The following is a 12518-nucleotide window of genomic DNA, read 5'->3' on the forward strand; positions in this document are numbered from 1 at the left end:
TAAAGAGGCATTTACAACTAACTAAAGCACAACACTCCAGAAGAAACCTTTCAGAAAGTTTTGAACAAGAAACAGAGGATATGGCCAAACCACAAGAGGAGCCTAGAAAGGTCCTTGGTGATTTCACCATGCCTACCTCTAACTTTTATGGTAGAAGCATTGTTGTACCTGCCATTGGAGCTAATAATTTTGAGCTTAAGCCTCAGTTAGTCTCTCTTCTGCAACTGAACTGCAAATTCCATTGACTTCTACTGGAAGATCCACATCTGTTCTTAGTAGAATTTTTACAGATCTGTGATACTGTGAACACTAATAGAGTTAATCTGGAAGTCTACAAGCTGATGCTTTTCCCCTTTGCTCTAAGAGACAGCGCTAAGTTCTGGTTGGATGCCCAGCCTAGATAGGGTCTTGACTCTTGGAAAAGGCTTGTAAATGCTTTTCTGGCTAAGTTCTTTCCTCCTGAAAGGATGAGCAAGATTAGAGTGGAAGTTCAAACCTTCAGATAAAGAGAAGGTGAATCCCCTTATGAAGCCTGGGAAAGATACAAGCAGCTGATCAGGAAATGTCCTCTTGATATGCTCTCAGAATGGTCCCTCATAGGCGTGTTCTATGATGGCTTGTCTGAGATACCCAAGATTTCCTTGGATAGCTCTGCAGGTGGATCTCTCCACTTGAAGAAAACGCCTGCAGAAGCTAAAAAACTCATTGAGATGGTTGCAAATAACCAATTTATGTACACCTCTGAGAGGAATCCTGTAAATCATGGAGCCTCTCAAAAGAAAGGAGTTCATGAAGTTGAGACCCTGAATGCCATCTTGGCTCAGAATAAGATCTTGACCTAACAGTTCAACATGATCTCTCAACATCTCACTTGGATGCAAACTGCAGCTGGCAGTACTCAAGAAGCTTCTTTTGAAGAAGCCTATGATCCTGATCGACCCACCATGGAGGAGGTGAATTACATGGGAGAAGCCTATGGAAATACTTACAACCCTTCATGGAGGAATCATCCTATCCTCTCATGGAAGGATCAACAGAAACCTCATCAAGGTTTCAATCAAGGTAGTAGGAACCAGAATAGGTTCAACAATAGACCACCATTTCCATCTTCTCAAGGGAATATGGAGACTTATAAGTAGTTCCTTTCTGACTTAGCCATTCTCGTCTCCAGCATCACTAAGACCACCCACAGTTTTATTAATGAAACAAGGTCCTCCATTAGAAACTTGGAGGTATAGGTTGGTCAACTGAGCAAGAGGATCCCTGAGATCCCTCCTGACACTCTCCCTAGTAATACTGAGGTTAATCCTAGAGAAGAGTGCAAGGCCATAACCATGGAGGTTGAGGCCGAATTGGAGGAGAATGGGAAGGCATTGAACGCCATTGAAGAAGCCTTTACTGGGCGTTCAACGCCCAGAATGCTAGAGGGACTGGCGTTGAACACCAGTCATAGCACACCCTTTGAGTGCTTAAAGCCCACTCAAGAACCCTCTAGCCCACAACCAAAGGAAACCATAAAGATAATTGAGGTTCCTTTGAATGCACTTCTGCAGTGCATAAGTTCTGATGACTACTCATCCTCAAGTGAGGATGAAGACACTAGGGAAGAGCAAGTTGCTCGTTTCCTAGGAGCTCTAATGAAGCTGAATGCCAAACTATTTGGTACAAAACCTCTGGTGGAAGAACCTCCACTGCTTACCAAATAACTCCATGCTTTGGTTCAACAAGAGCTACCTCAAAAGCTTCCAGACCCTGGACGCTTTCTGATTCCTTGCACCATAGGCACTATGATCTCTGAAAAGGCTCTATGTGACCTAGGGTCAAGCATTAACCTCATGCCACTCTCAGTAATGGAGAAGCTGGGCATACTTAAGGTACAAGCTGCACACATCTCTTTAGAGATGCCAGACAAGACCATGAAGAAGCCATATCGCTTAGTAGAGGATGTCTTGGTCAAAGTTGAAAACCACTACATCCTTGCAAACTTCATAGTCTTGGACATAGGAAAGGATGAGGATGACTGTGTCATCCTTGGAGGACCATTCCTAGCCACAGCTAATGCTATCATTGATGTGGCTTAGGGAGAACTAACTGATGCCAGGCCATTTTGGCCAGTTTCACTGACCTTTTCTTTACTATTTTAGGGTAGTTTCATGCATTTTCTTAGGAAATAAGCAAGTTTTGGGTAGAATTACATTTACATCTTGATTCAAGCAAACATTGTGAATTTTATATGATTTCATGAGAATTATGCATGAATTTAATGACAAATTGGATGATGCATGATAACTTGGATTAGAGCTTTGATGCACTCTATTTGCTTGATTTCAGGACAAAGGAAGCAAGGAAAAGCCACGTTAGTAGCCACGTTAGTCTAACTAACATGACCACTAACGTGGAATGGGAGCTAGCTTGCAACGTTAATGAGAAAAGTGATCACCAATAACGTCCTCGAAGCTGTCATAGCCCACGTTAATTACCACATTAACGTGGTAGTTAACGTGGAAGAAAAAGAAGCTCCAAGCGTTAGTGGTAAAAGTAAGTGCCACTAATGCTCCAAAAGGGCAATTGGCCACGTTAAGAGTCACGTTAACTCAGTTAACGTGAACTCTAACGTGGAAGAGGAAGATAATGCTAACGTTAGTGACACTCACCTTTGTCACTAACATTGGACTAAGCCCATATTGGCTACATTAAGAGCCACGTTAACTTGGTTAACGTGAACTCTAACGTAGAAGGAGCAAGGAATCACCAACGTTAGTGACACTCACCTTTGTCACTAACGTTGGACTAAGCCACTATGAGCCACGTTAGTTACCATGTTAAGTATATTAACATGGAAGCTAACGTGGAGGAAAGAATTGATGAGCCAACGTTAGTGACACTCACCTTTGTCACTAACGTTGGAGTTGGCAATCACCACCACATTAGTGGCCACGTTAAGACAATTAACATGGGGCACTAACGTGGGAAGGGGCGTTTGGAGCGTTAGTGACAAAGGTAAGTGTCACTAACGCTCTCGAGGCTAAGGCATGCCCACGTTAAGAGCCACGTTAGTTATACTAGCGTGGACTCTAACGTGAGAAAAAGGGGCTAAGGGCAACGTTATTGGCAAAGGTAAACGCCAATAACGCTCGCGATGGACCAAGAGGCAACGTTAGTGGTCACATTAGTGCCACTAACGTTGAAGTTAATGTAACTCATCTTCGGCTAGGAACGTTAGTACAAAAGGTGATCGTCACTAACGTTCTCGAACCCACATTTTCACTTAACGTTAACACCACTAACGTCCTAGCCAAAGTCCATGCCTACTTCACACTTTCTCTGCAAGAAAAGCTGACCCCGCTGAAGATTCCAAACTGCTTTAACTCAAGATCCAAAGGCCCATATCCAAGACTTGAAGAGCCAACTGGAAGATCAGAAGAGTAGTATATATAGGAGTAGTTTTGAACTAGAGAGAAGCTTTTGGGATTGAGAGGACTACTCTCTGTATAATTTTACTTTCTCTGTAACTTCTAGTTTTACTTTCAGAATGCATTCTCCATCTTTGTTTTCTATTCCCAGAGCCATGAACAACTAAACCCTTTCATTGGGTTAGGGAGCTCTGTTGTAATTTGATGGATCAATAATAGTTTTCATCATTCTTCTTCTTTCTTTTCTCTTGATTTTACTAGAAAGCTTTCAATCTTCATCCAATTGGGTAGTTGTCTTGGAAAAGAAGCTATTCATACTTGGATCTCTTCGGAACCTTGGAAGAGAAATGAAGAGATCATGCTAGAAATGCTTTCTCATGTTGGAGCAAATTGGGGGTTGGGCGGATATGGTGACATATAATTCTCCCAATACTTTGATTTGGAAATACATGTGGTACAATCAGTGACATACTTCATCTCTTCTCTTGAGCAATTAGACCAAGGAATTGGCTATTGATCAAGATTTGAGAGATTGAATTACCAAGGAATTGGAATTCAATCACTTAAAATTGCCAAGGAGATCAATGAATGCATTAATTGAGGAAGAGATGAAAATGAACTTGATCCGGAGAATGCAACATCTCCTAAGCCCAATGAATCCCCTATTTCTGATCTTACCCATTCTCTTTAATTTCTGCAATTTACTTTCATGCTAAATTGCCCATTCCCCATTGAAGATTCTGCAATTTACCTTCCACCATTTACATTCAGCTCTTTATTTCTAGTATTTATATTTTCTGTTGTTTACTTTCCGCCATTTAATTTCTTGCAATTCTCACATCAAATTCTGCTTAGCTCAACAAGAACATTCCTCTAATTAAAGTTGATTGACCAATCAATTCCTGTGGGATTCGACCTCACTCTATTGTGAGTTTTCACTTGACGACAATTCGGTATACTTGCCGAGGGAAATTGTTGAGAGACAAGTTTCTATCCATCAAGTTTATGGTGCCGTTATCAGGGATTGATTTTGTATCAACAATGATTAAATTGGTGGATAACTAGATTGAGCATTTTTTTTATTTTGTTTGATTTCATTTGAGTAATTCACTTTCAGTTTAGCTGTTTTCTTCCTTTCCCCCTACCCCTTTCTTAGTTGTTTACTATTTAGTTCACTGACCCACTAACTGTTTGATATATTGCATTACTCATACTAACAGCATTTTTGCAAAGAATACTGTCTACATCTATCTTTCTTGCTTGTGATTTATGGGTTGTCTGACAGGTAAAAGAAGCAGTGCTTCAACTTCCTTTGATTCTGAACCTGAAAGGACCTTCCTTAGATTAAGGAGGGAAGCAAGAGGAAAGAGAGTAGTTGGTACGGAGGAAGAAGAGGAGTATTTTGAACCAGACATAGATGAGAATATGGAGAACCATCATGAAGAAGAGGCTCACAACCATGGCAGAGAAGGCCCAGTGCATCATGCTGGGCAACAGAGAAGAGTTATGGGATCTTACATCAATCCAAACCCAGGAAACTATGGAAGTAGCATCCAAAAGCCAACCATACATGCCAACAACTTTGAACTAAAGCCACAGCTCATCACCCTTGTTCAGAACAACTGTTCATTCGGAGGAAGTGTTCAAGAAGATCCCAATCAGCATCTAACCACCTTCCTGAGGATATGTGACACTGTGAAGTTTAATGGTGTTCATCCTGACACCTACAGACTACTTTTATTCCCCTTCTCACTCAAGGACAAGGCATCTAAATGGCTGGAATCCTTCCTGAAGGAAAGCTTAACAACCTGGGAAGATGTGGTGAACAAATTCTTGGCAAGATTCTATCCTCCTCAAAGAATTAACAGGTTGAGAGCTGAGGTTCAAACTTTCAGGCAACAAGATGGTGAGACTGATGAGCGGATAATTTATACGCTTTTTGGCATTGTTTTTAGTAGAATCTAGTTACTTTTAGGGATGTTTTTATTAGTTTTTATGTTAAATTCACATTTCTGGACTTTACTATGAGTTTGTGTGTTTTTTAGTGATTTCAGGTATTTTCTGGCTGAAATTGAGGGACTTGAGCAAAAATCAGATTCAGAGGTTGAAGAAGGACTGGTGATGCTGTTGGATTCTGACCTCCCTGCACTCAAAGTGGATTTTCTGGAGCTACAGAACTCGAAATGGCGCGCTTCCAATTGCGTTGGAAAGTAGACATCCAGGGCTTTCCAGAAATATATAATAGTCCATACTTTGGCCAAGAATAAACGACGTAAACTTGCGTTCAACGCCAGCTTTCTGCCTAAATCTGGCGTCCAGCGCCAGAAAAGGAGCCAAAACCAGAGTTGAACGCCCAAACTGGCACAAAAGCTGGCGTTCAACTCCAGAAAGGACCTCTACACGTGCAACACTCAAGCTCATCCCAAGCACACACCAAGTGGGCCCCGGAAGTGGATTTATGCATCAATTACTTACTTCTGTAAACCCTAGTAGCTAGTTTATTATAAATAGGACATTTCACTATTGTATTTGACATCTTTGGATTATCTTTTGATCTATTGATCACGTTTTGGGGGCTGGCCATCTCGGCCATGCCTGGACCTTTCACTTATGTAATTTTAACGGTAGAGTTTCTACACTCCATAGATTAAGGTGTGGAGCTCTGTTGTTTCTCAAGGATTAATGCAAAGTACTACTGTTTTCTATTCAATTCATCTTGTTTCGCTTCTAAGATATCCATTCGTACTTCAATCTGAATGTGATGAACGTGACAATTATCATCATTCCCTATGAACGCGTGCCTGACAACCACTTCCGTTCTACCTTAGACTGAATGAGTATCTCTTAGATCTCCTAACCAGAATCTTCGTGGTGTAAGCTAGAATGATGGCGGCATTCAAGAGAATCCGGAAGGTCTAAACCTTGTTTGTGGTATTCCGAGTAGGATTCAACGAATGAATGACTGTGACGAGCTCCAAACTCGCGATTGCGGGGCGTTAGTGACAGACGCAAAAGGATAGTAAATCCTATTCCAGCATGATCGAGAACCGACAGATGAATAGCCGTGCCGTGACAGGGTGCGTTGACCATTTTCACTGAGAGGATAAGATGAAGCCATTGACAAGGGTGATGCCTCCAGACGATTAGCCGTGCCGTGACAGGGCATTGGATCATTTTCCCGAGAGATGACCGAAAGTAGCCATTGACAGTGGTGATGTATCACATAAAGCCAGCCATGGAAAGGAGTAAGACTGATTGGATGAAGATAGCAGGAAAGCAAAGGTTCAGAGGAACGAAAGCATCACCATTCGCTTATCTGAAATTTTCACCAATGAATTACATAAGTATTTCTAACCCTATTCTATTAATTATTATTCGAAAACACCATTATCAATTTATATCTGCCTAACTGAGATTTGCAAGGTGACCATAGCTTGCTTCATACCAACAATCTCCGTGGGATTCGACCCTTACTCACGTAAGGTATTACTTGGACGACCCAGTGCACTTGCTGGTTAGTTGTGCGAAGTTGTGAACCGTGGTATTGGCATCATGTTTTTGATGCCATTACCAGGGAAAGAAAGAGCGATGAATTTTACATAATCAAAGTGTGATCACAATTTCTGCGCACCAAGTTTTTGGCGCCGTTGCCGGGGATTGTTCGAGTTTGGACAACTGACGGTTCATCTTGTTGCTCAGATTAGGTAATTTTCTTTTTGTTTTCTTTTCAAAAAATTTTTCAAAAATATTTCAAAATTTTCTCCTTTGTTTTCGAAAAAAAAAATAATATAAAAATGTTTTCAAAAATTTTATTCAAAATTTTTAAGAATGAATTCTAGTGTTTCATGATGCATGTGAAGCCTGGCTGGCTGTAAAGCCATGTCTAAATTTATTTGGACTGAGGTAGCAATTTGTTATCAAGAGCAAGCTAGTTGTTGCTAATCCACCTGCTGCTGTTCCTGATTCACCTGCTGAAGCTTGGCTGGCCATTGGCCATGTCTAGTGTTTTGGACCGGAGCTTTCATTGAAAGTTTGGCTGGCTAGTGAGCCATGTCTAATTCCTGGACTGAAGCTTTAGACTAAGAATGCAAGATTCCTGGAATTCATGTTAAAAATTTTGGAATCCTTATTTTTTCTTTTTCATATAATTTTCGAAAAAAAAATCCAAAAAAATTAGAAAATCATAAAAATCAAAAACATTTTTTGTGTTTCTTGTTTGAGTCATGAGTCATGTCATAAGTTTGGTGTCATTTGCATGTGCATCTTGCATTTTTCGAAAATTTCATGCATTCGTAGTGTTCTTTATGATCTTCAAGTTGTTCTTGGTAAGTCTTCTTGTTTGATCTTGATGATTTTTTGTTTTGTGTTGTATGGTGTTTTTCATATGCATTCTTGAATTCTTAGTGCGTAAGCATTAAAGAATTATAAGTTTGGTGTCTTGCATGTTTTCTTTGCATTAAAAATTTTTCAAAAATGTGTTCTTGATGTTCATCATGATCTTCATAGTGTTCTTGGTGTTCATCTTGACATTCATAGCATTCTTGCATGCATCACATGTTTTGATCTAAAAATTTCATGTATTGCATCATTTTTCCTGTTTTTCTCTCTCATCATAAAAATTTCAAAAATAAAAAAAAAATATCTTTCCCTTTTTCTCTCATCAAATTCGAAAATTAGATTTGACTTTTTCAAAAATTTTTGAAATCAAGTTGTTTCTTATGAGTCAAATCAAATTTTCAATTTGAAAATCTTATCTTTTTCAAAAATCAAATCTTTTTCAAAATTCTTAGTTATTTTCGAAAATTCCAAAAATAATTTTTCAAAAATCTTTTTCTTATTTTTATATCAAATTTTCGAAAATAACATAATCAATTAATGTTTTGATTCAAAAATTTGAAGTTTGTTACTTGCTTGTTAAGAAAGATTCAAACTTTAAGTTCTAGAATCATATCTTGTGATTTCTTATGAATCAAGTCATTAATTGAGATTTTAAAAATCAAGTCTTTTTCAAAACTAATTTCTAAAATATCTTCTTATCTTACCTTTTTCAAAAAGTTGGTTTCAAAATATCTTTTGTAACCTCCTAACTTCTTATCTTTTCAAAATTTGTTTCAACTACCTAACTAACTCTCTCTCTAATTTTCGAAAATATCTTCCCTCTTTTTCAAAAATTTCTTTTTAATTAACTAATTATTCTTATTTTTATTTTTGATTTTAAAAATTTTCGAAAAATATTAACATTTTTCAAAAACCATTCTCGAAAATCACTAACCCTTTTTCAAAAATTATTTTCGAAAATTCTCCCTCTCCCATCTTATTCTATTTATTTATTCATCTACTAACATCTCATCTCACATCTCTACCCTCCTCACAGTTGTGTTTCTTCCATTACATTACATTCTTTATCTCCCTCTTTTCTTCCACTCACACAGGGATCCATATACTGTGGTATAAAGGATCTCTATTATTATTATTATTTTTCTGTGCCCTCTTCTTTGTCATATGAGCAGGAGCAAGGATAAGAACATTCTTGTGGAAGTAGATCCAGAACCTGAAAGGACTCTGAAAAGGAAACTAAGAGAAGCTAAAATACAACAATCCAGAGATAACCTTTCAGAAATTTTTGAACAGGAAGAGGAGATGGCAACCGAAAATAATAATAATGTAAGGAAGATGTTTGGTGACTTTACTGCACCTAATTCCAATTTACATGGAAGAAGGATCTCCATTCCCGCCATTGGAGCAAACAACTTTGAGCTGAAACCTCAATTAGTTTCTCTGATGCAGCAGAACTGCAAGTTTCATAGACTTCCATCTGAAGATCCTTTTCAGTTCTTAACTGAATTCTTGTAGATATGTGATACTGTTAAGACTAATGGAGTAGATCCTGAAGTCTACAGGCTCATGCTTTTCCCTTTTGCTGTAAGAGACAGAGCTAGATTATGGTTGGATTCTCAACCCAAAGACAGCCTGAACTCTTGGGATAAGCTGGTCACGGCTTTCTTAGCCAAGTACTTTCCTCTTCAAAAGCTGAGCAAGCTTAGAGCTGATGTTCAAACCTTCAGACAGAAAGAAGGTGAATCCCTCTATGAAGCTTGGGAAAGATACAAACAGTTGACCAAAAAGTGTCCTTCTGACATGCTTTCAGAATGGACCATCCTGGATATATTCTATGATGGTTTATCTGAGCTATCAAAAATGTCACTGGACACTTCTGCAGGTGGATCCATTCACCTAAAGAAAACGCCTGCAGAAGCTCAAGAACTCATTGACATGGTTGCTAATAACCAGTTCATGTACACTTCTGAAAGGAATCCTGTGAGTAATGGGACGCCTATGAAGAAGGGAGTTCTTGAAGTTGATACTCTGAATGCCATATTGGCTCAGAATAAAATATTGATTCAGCAAGTCAATATGATCTCTCAGAGTCTGCATGGAATGCAAGCTGCATCCAATAGTACTCAAGAGGCTTCTTATGCAGAAGAAGCTTATGATCCTGAGAACCCTGCAATAGCAGAGGTAAATTACTTTGGTGAACCTTATGGAAACACCTATAACTCATCATGGAGAAATCACCCCAATTTCTCATGGAAGGATCAAAAGTCTCAACAAGGCTTTAATAATGGTGGAAGAAACAGGTTTAACAATAATAAACCTTTTCCATCATCCACTCAGCAACAGACAGAGAACTCCGAATAAAATACTCCTAATTTAACAAACCTAGTCTCTGATCTATCTAAGGCCACTGTAAGTTTCATGAATGAAACAAGATCTTCCATTAGAAATCTGGAAGCACAAGTGGGCCAGCTGAGTAAAAGGATCACTGAAATCCCTCCTAGTACTCTCCCAAGCAATACAGAAAAGAATCCAAAAGGAGAGTACAAGGCCATTGACATAACCAAAATGGCCGAACCTGTAAGGGAAGGAGAGGACATGAATCCCAAGGAGGAAGACCTCCTGGGACATCCAGTGATCAATAAGGCGCTTCCCTCTGAGGAACCAAAGGACTCTGAGGCTCATCTAGAGACCATAGAGATTCCATTGAACCTCCTTATGCCCTTCATGAGCTCTGATGAGTATTCCTCTTCTGAAGAGAATGAGGATGTTACTGAAGAGCAAACTGCCAAGTTTCTTGGTGCAATCATGAAGCTGAATGCCAAATTATTTGGCATTGATACTTGGGAAGTTGAACCTCCCTTGTTCATCAATGAACTAAGTGATCTGGATCAACTGACATTACCTCAGAAGAAACAGGATCCTGGAAAGTTCATAATATCTTGTACCATAGGCACCATGATTTTTAACGCTCTGTGTGACCTTGGTTCAGGAATAAACCTCATGCCCCTCTCTGTAATAGAGAAACTGGGAATCTATGGGGTGCAAGCTGCTAAAATCTCATTAGAGATGGCAGACAATTCAAGAAAACAGGCTTATGGACAAGTAAAGGACGTGTTAGTAAAGGTTGAGGGCCTTTACATCCCTGCTGATTTCATAGTCCTGGATACTGGAAAGGAAGAGGATGAATCCATTATCCTAGGAAGACCTTTCCTGGCCACAGCAAGAGCTGTGATTGATGTTGACAGAGGAGAATTAGTCCTCCAAAGGAATGAGGACTCCCTTGTGTTTAAAACTCAAGGATCTCCCTCTGCAACCATGGAGAAGAAGCATGAAAAGCTTCTCTCAAAGCAGAGTCAACCCAAGCCCCCACAGTCAAACTCTAAGTTTGGTGTTGGGAGGCCACAACCAAACTCTAAGTTTGGTGTTGAACTCCCATATCCAAACTCTAAGTTTGGTGTTGGAGAGTTTCAACAATGCTCTGAACATCTGTAAGGCACCATGAGAGCCCACTGTCAAGCTATTGACATTAAAGAAGCGCTTGTTGGGAGGCAACCCAATGTTTATTTATCTAATTTTTATTTTCATTGTTTTTCATGTCTTTATAGGTTCATGATCATGTGGAGTCACAAAATAAAAAGAAAAATTGAAAACAGAATCAAAAACAGCAGAAGAAAAATCACACCCTGGAGGAGCATCTGTCTGGCGTTCAGCGCCAGAACAGAGCATGGTTCTGGCGCTGAACGCCCAAAATGGGCAGCTTCTGGGCGCTGAACGCCAGAACAGGCATGGTTCTGGCGTTCAACGCCAGAATTGGCACACAAATGGGCGTTGAACGCCCAAAATGGCCACCAACCTGGCGCTGAACGCCCAGAGTTGTGTGCAAAGGCATTTTTACATGCCTAATGGGTGCAGGGATGTAAATCCTTGAACACCACAGGATCCCCACCTACCTCCACTCACTTCTTCTCACCACTCTCTTTCACACAACCCCATAAACACTCTTCCCTAAAAAAAAAAAAAACCTTTCACCAATCACCTCAAACTCTCTTCCCCATCACCTCTTCACCACTCACATCCATCCACTCTTCCCCGTAAACCTACCTCATAAACTCCACCTACCGTCAAAATTCAAAACCAATTTCCCACCCAAACCCACCCATATGGCCGAACCTTAACCCCCCTCCCTTCCCTATATAAAGCCCTCCATTCTTCATCAAATTCACATAACACACCCCTCTACACCCCTCTTGGCCGAAACACTTCCCACTCTCCCTCTCCTCCATTTCTTCTTCTTCTTCTTCTATTCTTCTTTTTTTTGCTCGAGGACGAGCAATATTCTAAGTTTGGTGTGGTAAAAGCATAAGCTTTTTGTTTTTCCATTACCATTGATGGCACCTAAGACCTGAGAATCCTCTAGAAAGGGGAAGGGGAAGACAAAAGCTTCCACCTCCGAGTCATGGGAGATGGAAAGGTTCATCTCCAAAGCCCATCAAGACCACTTCTATGATGTTATGGCCAAGAAGAAGGTGATCCCCGAGGTCCCTTTCAAACTCAAAAGAAATGAGTATCCGGAGATCCGACATGAAATTCAAAGAAGAGGTTGGGAAGTTCTAACAAATCCCATCCAACAAGTCGGCATCCTAATGGTTCAAGAGTTCTATGCCAATGCATGGATCACCAAGAACCATGATCAAAGTAAGAACCCGGATCCAAAGAACTATGTTACAATGGTTCGGGGGAAATACTTGGATTTTAGTCCGGAAAATG

The 12518-nt window shown here is 39.9% G+C and overlaps 2 non-coding genes across 2 annotated transcripts; both read right to left on the reverse strand.

Annotated features, from left to right (window-relative positions):
• Positions 1 to 473: 473 nt before the first annotated feature.
• Positions 474 to 580, reverse strand: LOC112753304 (small nucleolar RNA R71). The gene has a single exon (XR_003177697.1). It is a non-coding gene; the product is annotated as a small nucleolar RNA R71 (small nucleolar RNA).
• Positions 581 to 9449: 8869 nt separating this feature from the next.
• Positions 9450 to 9557, reverse strand: LOC112752466 (small nucleolar RNA R71). Its single transcript, XR_003176902.1, has one exon. It is a non-coding gene; the product is annotated as a small nucleolar RNA R71 (small nucleolar RNA).
• Positions 9558 to 12518: the final 2961 nt, after the last annotated feature.

This window comes from Arachis hypogaea, chromosome 15 (genome assembly GCF_003086295.3).
Source record: "Arachis hypogaea cultivar Tifrunner chromosome 15, arahy.Tifrunner.gnm2.J5K5, whole genome shotgun sequence".
NCBI lineage: Eukaryota > Viridiplantae > Streptophyta > Magnoliopsida > Fabales > Fabaceae > Arachis > Arachis hypogaea.